This window comes from Papaver somniferum, chromosome 7 (assembly GCF_003573695.1).
Source record: "Papaver somniferum cultivar HN1 chromosome 7, ASM357369v1, whole genome shotgun sequence".
NCBI classification, from domain to species: Eukaryota; Viridiplantae; Streptophyta; class Magnoliopsida; order Ranunculales; family Papaveraceae; genus Papaver; species Papaver somniferum.
In genome coordinates, this window is record NC_039364.1 from 220,218,109 (window position 1) to 220,225,833 (window position 7,725).

The 7,725-nt window shown below is 33.1% G+C and overlaps 1 long non-coding RNA gene across 3 annotated transcripts; it reads left to right on the forward strand.

The window, feature by feature from the left end:
* The first annotated feature begins 2,457 nt into the window (after positions 1 to 2,457).
* On the forward strand, positions 2,458 to 5,651 carry LOC113299610. 3 transcript variants are annotated; one of them, XR_003335135.1, is made up of 4 exons: positions 2,467 to 2,654; positions 2,780 to 2,822; positions 3,425 to 3,663; positions 4,818 to 5,651. It is a non-coding gene; the product is annotated as an uncharacterized LOC113299610 (long non-coding RNA). The 3 variants fall into 3 exon arrangements; XR_003335134.1 differs by having other exon boundaries at positions 2,458 to 2,654; positions 3,389 to 5,651; XR_003335133.1 differs by having other exon boundaries at positions 2,461 to 2,654; positions 3,425 to 5,651.
* The last annotated feature ends 2,074 nt before the right edge of the window (positions 5,652 to 7,725 follow it).

Here is a 7,725-nt window from a genome sequence, read left to right on the forward strand (position 1 = left end):
CTTCTTCATCGGATTCTGATTTCGATTCTTCTTATTACACCTTCTTGGTTTTCAGCTTTTGTTGTGGTTTTGCTCTAGGCCTTGAACCGCCTACATACATGAAGATCAATCATTGTGTTTTCAATATTTCAAACAACATAGTTAGATATATATATACCAGCACACATATCATTTTGTTATATCATTTTTCTTTCGGCCTGTTGTTGTAAAAAATATTACAATCTATTTTTTTTTACCTTTTATGACTTTCTTCGGTTTTCCCTTTTCTGCTAATTTTACAATCTCTTCTTCCGACTCTTGATCATCTGAATCTTCTTGCCCTTCTTCTTCTTCTTCGGATTCTGATTCCGATTCTTCTTCTTTCGCCCTTGACTCGCCTGCATACATGAAGCTCAATCATTTACATATTGTTTTCGATATTTTAAACAACATTGTTATATATAGGGTACAATCTATGTTATATCAACACAAATATTACAATCTATGTTTTTACCTTTGACGACTTTCTTCGGTTTGCTCTTTTCTGCTTCTTCTTCAGATTTATCTTCCTCTTCTTCATAATCTTGATCATCTGATTTTTCTTGTGCTTCTTCTTCTTTGGATTCTGATTCCGATTGTTCTGGTTCTTCCTCAACTTTCTTCTTTTGTTTCACATTTCGTTCTTCATTTGTATTCTTGTTCTTCCTCTTTCTGGTTAGCTCTTCTTCAATTTTCTTCTTGGTCTTCACATTTTGTTTTGGTTCTTTAGCTTGCCTAATCTCTTGCGTGCCCTTCTTATTTTGATTCTTCCTTAATATCCTTGGCGATCTTCTATGCATTATGTCTTCTCAACCTGAGTTCAAAAATTATTATAGTTAGCATTCATATTTTCATAGTAGAACAAATTGCATACAATAGATCAACTACTATTGTTTATCCTATTTTTATTTGGATCAACTGCAGTTGTTTATCCCCTAAATTGGATCAACTTCTATTGTTGATCCCTTTTATTTTGATCAACTACTGCTGTTGATACAAAAAAAATCTAAAAATCCTTCAGAAACACATCAACAGTAAAACAAAATTGTATACCATGGATCAACTTGTACTGTTGATCCAATTTTTATTTGGATCAACTGTTGTTGTTTATCCCCTATATTGGATCAACTTCCACTGTTGATCCAATTGTTTTTTTGGATCAACAACTGCTGTTGATCCCTTAAATTGAACAAAAATAGCTAAATCAACCAAACATCCAGAACCACATTTTTCAAACACTTACCAGTTGAACAAATTTGCATCTGAGCAAAATAATACCAAAAATTTGAAGACAAATATCAACATAACTAGCAAACATTCAAAATCTTCAAATTATGCTTGTTTTAGTCACATACAAAATACTCAGATTTGACGAGAAATCATTTCCTTCCAAGAACACTAACCAAAACTCAAAACTAACTAAACAAGATCAAAATCAAACCTAGTTAGTAAATCGCAGTGCAATTATCTGCCAAATACTAACATATAATCATTACATTAACAAAATCAAGACCAAAACATACATGCATCAATTAAATCTGACATCGGAAAATTAGGGTTTTACCTGTTCAATTTTGAAATCTTCAAATCGTTCAAATAGGTTTTCTGATGATGAAACGTTGATGATGAAACGTTGACGATGAAACGAAAGTGAAATCGGTTATGTTTTCTGATGAAACCTAATTTATACGGTTGATTTTCAGTTTCTTTTTCAGTTTCCTTTGTAGATCATGGTCTGTTGATTATCAGAGAGAAAGAAACGAAGTTGATTTTCAGTTTCAACGGCTAGTCTATCAATTTCTCTGCAACGGCTAGTGAATTAATGACAGATCGTGAGTGACTGTGGCGGAGTGAGTGAGAGAAGATGGAGAACCAGAGAAACTGAAAATGAAAATGAAGTTTTAATGTGTCGCATCTAGTATAACGTGGAATATATAGGGGGGCATTTTAGTAATCTAATAAATCCGGTTTTTAATTCCTGAAATTGGTAGGGATATATTTATTTTGGGGAAGGATATATTTGTTGGCTTCTAAAAGTAGGGACATATAAATAATGTACCCAATGTAGATTTCGTATTGGCTCAATCTGAACCATGCTTTATATGTCCAAATTGTGAACAACCGTCCATATAGAAAAACACCATTGTCTCTTATAATATAGATAGATAATTTATATTTTCTTTTGGTAATTTTAGTAACAAGCCATGATGAACTAAAATACAGATAGCTCATGAATGATGAAACATCTATCTTACAAAAACAAATGATTTTTGTATGATCCGACGGTTCCAGTTGGAAAATTTATTGCGATCCACGGCTACCATTTGCTCTCAAAATCTCCCAAAGTTGAAAGACAAATCGTGGCTGAAAATCAATCCATGTTTTACGCCCAGATCCAACCACTCAGATTGATTCCTCAATATTATCCTCTTCGTCCGCTACACATTATGATTCCTCCATTATTATCCCCTTCTTCCGTACACATTATCAAAACGAAATTAGGGCAGAGATCTCCTGTGATTGTCGACATTGAAGACCGTTAATCACTCATACGTTAAAAATGTTCCTCTATATAAACACCAACATAGGTCATCATCTTACCATGTTTCAGACGCATTCTCTCTCAACACTGCTAGGTAATTGTCGTTTTTTATCCTTTAATTCTTTTCAATTTTAGTTTGATTCTACCCTTATTTTTCTTTAATTCTTTTCAATTTTCGTTTGATTTTTTAGTTCAAGTTTCTAAGTTCATTGTTTGCAGGTTTCAACTGTTGTTTTCGGAAAAGAGGTGCCATCCATCTTAGGTAATTTCTGACTTTGATTTTTAATTCTGTTAGGCGATACCTTAATCAACAATTGTTATGAATTTCCGAAATTTTGTTATGAATTTCCATCATAGGTAATTGCTCCATGGTTAATCCCAGATGTGACTTTCTCTAATTTTGGATAGTATGAAATGTGGGTTTTTATTCATTTTTCCGAATTTTTGTTTTTGATAATTCACTAAGCTTTAATTAGTTCAGTTGTTCGCTGCAGAAAGTCATTTTGGATATACGAATGGCGGTTATATTTTTTTTTTATTATTGTACTCAAGAAAAAAAAATGAAATCTATTTTATCATGGCAAACTGTTCCATTTCTCTGCTTGCTTATGCTGGAGGCCCTCAACCAATAAAAGTTTCCATAAGAGCTGCTTGAGGGCTCTATTTCTTGCATGATGCAGAATGATAAGTTACATATAATGACAATGAAGCTTCTAACAAAGAAACCTCAATTTATACTATGATTAGTCTCATTCGTTGTTGTATCTTTTTTTTTTCCTTTTTGAATCTATTTTTGTTATTGAAATTGTGGATTTTTGAAAATTGGAGGGATCATTTGTTGGGCTTTCTCAACTGTTGCTGCAGTGGAAGGTGTAAAAAAGATCATTACTAGAGATCTGAGTGCACTGTGTAAACAAGAGTTTGTGGACTGTGATACATCTTACATCCAAAGATGTGATGGAGGTCTTACGGAATATGGGTTCCAGTGCATCATTAAGAATGGTAAAATCGAAACCGAAGAAGATTACCTGGACAAGGCTAAAGAACCGAAGAAGATTACCCGGACAAGGCTAAAGACGGAAAATGTGATATGAACACCCAAGGTTAGTATTGTGTATAAATTAGTATACTAAATGAGAACTATGTATAAGTTACTATCATGAATTTTAATATGTTGTTTTGCATAACACAAATGTATGTCGATCAAGAATTTGCAGAGGTACGCAACTGTTATCACTACTTGAAAAAAAGGGACTAGGATGTCTGTTTGGAAACGATACTCTTAGCTTAGATAGATGAGATTGTGAGGTCATCGGACTGCAGTTTGTGGAAGAGTACATCTTTCGCTCCAATATATTTTTATTTCTGCCCAACAGTAAATATTTGCTGACTAACCAAATTGGATCACCTAACTTATTGCGAAATGGATTGGACTATTCTTTTAGATAACCGGGAGCATTATCCTGTTAATGAAATCGTTAGTTTATCTATAGTATATATTCGAATCATAGGCTGCTATGATTTGTCTGACAATTTTGAGGTGTCTTGGGTTTCTTGACACTTAATCTTAACACTAAATTGTTCGTTGGCATCTTCCATCTCTGTTAGGGCTTATACATTCGTTTAATATGTATGTTTGTATAACAATGGGTTTGATGGATGTACTATAGGGTTCAGTGATAATAATAGTCAATTGTTATAATGGTAGTATAATGGCTAATTTGTGTTATATATATTCATGTATTTTGACCATATGTCGAAATATCTAATTTTGAGTTTTAAGTTTTCATTAGTGGCCTTTGAGTACAACAACATTTCCATATAATTTTATAGATTAGTCTCTGTTTGTTATGGATTAGTCTCTGTTTGGACAAAACTGAAAATGCTTTGCTTACTTAACATTTGAATTTGTCAATATTATTCTCTCATGATCTCTTAAATACCACGAGAGACAAATTTATTATATCCAGTGCTGCTATCGGCTTGAAAATGATCAACATGTCTTATCGTGTGGTGGTTTATACTTTATAATTTGGGTTCTATCTGTCATCAATCTGTTTTTGGATTTTATGGATCACATGTTTTTGATTTATCTCTCTCAAACAGAGTTAAACATGAATCTTATCCTAATTTATGTGGTGTCATGATGAATTCTTGGTATAACTGACTTATCATGCACAAAATCAATCTCAAGCTAATTAATAACTCATGTTTTCTAATGACCAATGTGACCAACTCTTTTCTAATGAATTTTTAGTGATGTATATGGTTCGTGTTATCTGTGCATTCATGCGATGGAGTAGTGTTTTCACCCATCGCTCTTTGTATAACAAGATTGAGAGAAGACTTCACAGATGCCTATCGGCTTAACGTCTTTTTTGGGCCATCCTAGGAAGAAGAACTGTGGTAAGATTCATGTTGTCCTCCCATTTAATTATTAACTAAACGTAGTCAAACTTATAGAGATAGTATCGCTATTTATTTTTTGGGTCTGTGTCAATTGACTTATAAACAGAGAAATAAGAAACCAAAGGTTCAAGCAGTAGACACAATAGGAATTGTGGTTGTCAATAGTAGTGACGTTGATTCAAGGTAGTTTCATCGCAGTTGCCGTTTTATTTCTGTGCCGAGGAATGCTTTAATACAATATGGAGGGTAAAAGTGTTTCTTTTTTGATATTATTGTAGAATTTAGAATTTTCAGGGCTCACATTACCACCTGTAAAAATTATTCCATTTCTCAGTCTATAAAGCCTGAGATGATTTTGTAAACAAACTTTTTAAAAGGTAAATGTTACAAAGATGAGGGTTTCATGCATTCAGCAACGCTAGAAGGCAATATACGAAGGGGCTGTGGATACTCCATATACAATCATGACGAAGCAATTGTAGTTTCAGACAGATTAAACAGTGCATTGATAGCTAACCTTCAAACATGGAATGAATCGCATGGAATGGAACTTCGATATAAATTTTTGCACTTTCTGTTAACGGATGTTTTGTAATATATGTGCACTTAGTGCTGCTACTGACATTGTTTCACTAACTTTTTATAGTTGAGGTATGTAATGAAAAAATGGAGCATTTGTCAACTTTTAAAAACTGTGATATTTGTCGCACAACCTTTTCCATTACTTTATTAGTTTTAACCTTTTGTTTTAGTGTATTACTACTATTGAAGTTTCTCATGGTGCCGCATATGATTGTATCTTAACGTTACTTGAACAACAAAAATATTTCCCATTAGCAAAATGCATGTAATTGAACTCCATCACCTATTAGACAAAGATTTATTATGGTTTCACAAATTTAAGTCTTTTTAAAATATGCATCAGGAAACAACCACTGCTCCACTCCACATAATTATCTGCTCAGCTATATTAATATTGCATAGGGGAAACAGTCGATACACAATGGGAGTTGGAAGTTTGCATAATAATTTAAACAGTAAAAGATCAAATATGGAAAACATGCAGAAAGGCATCAACTATCAAATTTAATAAGGGGTAGCGTTTCAAGCTTTCACGATTTCCATTGATTATCCCTACCTCAATATATTACTGACCTACCACTATTTGAGTCATCAATACCAGTAAAATAATGGCCGGAGTACAGACACCATGATATGCTGATACCACCTCAATAGCCTTAACTCACATCATGAAAATGAAAAGAAATCTTACCAAAAGTCTTTGAAACAATACATTGAGAATTGTATACAAAGGGGATATGTTGCGGTTCCACTCCAGAACATCTTCATCATGCCCCACAAGATAACCAAAAAGTGTGTCTGCTTTTACAGAAAATCACCAAGGATATTCAATTTTCGATTATCAGGTTATCGAACGGACAAGTTGAAGCAATTATTTGGTTTCATTTTGTTTTTATAAAGTAGACCGTCATAAGACTGTGACAGTGTAATTTTGCAGATTCATGAAGCACCTGCTAATTTTTACTTGGTATAAAATAACCATGTATTTGAATTTGACTTACGACCGGATTTTGTTTTATCAGGAATTGTCTTTCGTTGTCTTCTTACACTCATATTACAGGCAAACTCAATAACTGAACAAGGAATTTATATTTTTAATGATGAATCACAAGTGAATATTTACTTAAAATCATATTAAAAAAATAATATTTACGTAAAACAGATGATTTCGGTAAAAAAAATCTATCAAATGCAGTACTGGGAGCGAAATATTTAAAACCAGTAATTTAATTGTTAGAAATATATTGAATAATCTCAAAAATATAAACTTGGCGCATACGGACCGACGAAGACCTATCGTCAGTGGAAGTAAATGTCATATGTGCCCGTCATCATATGTTTGCTTGCCCAGACATATGGTCATACGTAATGTGAAAGGAACTGTAACTAAGATAGCGTTAAGGTGATCTTCATTATCATCACAAGAGATCTGACATGTTACATTTGGAGACCATTGTAACTACCAAACAGGACTAACTTATCATTTAGAGTGTGGATAAATATATTTTGAATTTCCAACGTTTGAACACAGAATAAAATTTCTAGGACAAATTTTGGATGCTCTATTTGGAATGGGTTAATGGTGGATTGACAGTAAAACAAAACCAAAGGAGCTTATTTTATGCATCAAATCACTTTTATATATAAGAAACATTATATCACACTAAATGGGAGTATAACCTCAAAGCCCGGGCCGTTACGGCACGGGTCATTTTCTAGTTATTTTATAAAATATAAATTTCTAATTTTTGCCTCAACTCAACTTCACTTGATTTCAACAGTTTCTCTGGATACCTCCTAATTTCGGTTTCTAAAATCAGCTAAGCTTTCTCAAAATCATTGTTCAAATAAAGATTTCAAGAAAAAAGCTAAATATGAGTTGTTAAGATCATTGTTTTTATTATCAGTTAAACTAATTTTTTCTTTTTTGTGAAATAAACCTAAACCGTGGTTAATAACAAAAACAAATCTAAACCCTGTTTGAAAAAAGTTAGGATAATATAATAGAAAGGCTGGGTTTGATCTTCATTATCTGATACTGGTGGTGGTCAGTCGGAGAACAACGGTGGCGGAAATTGACCCTGTGGTGGTGCACTCCAAAAAGTGAAAAAGCAAAATGTAAATTTACGTGCCTGTGAACAAAATCACAGCCCTGTGAACAGCAGCGGTCTTTC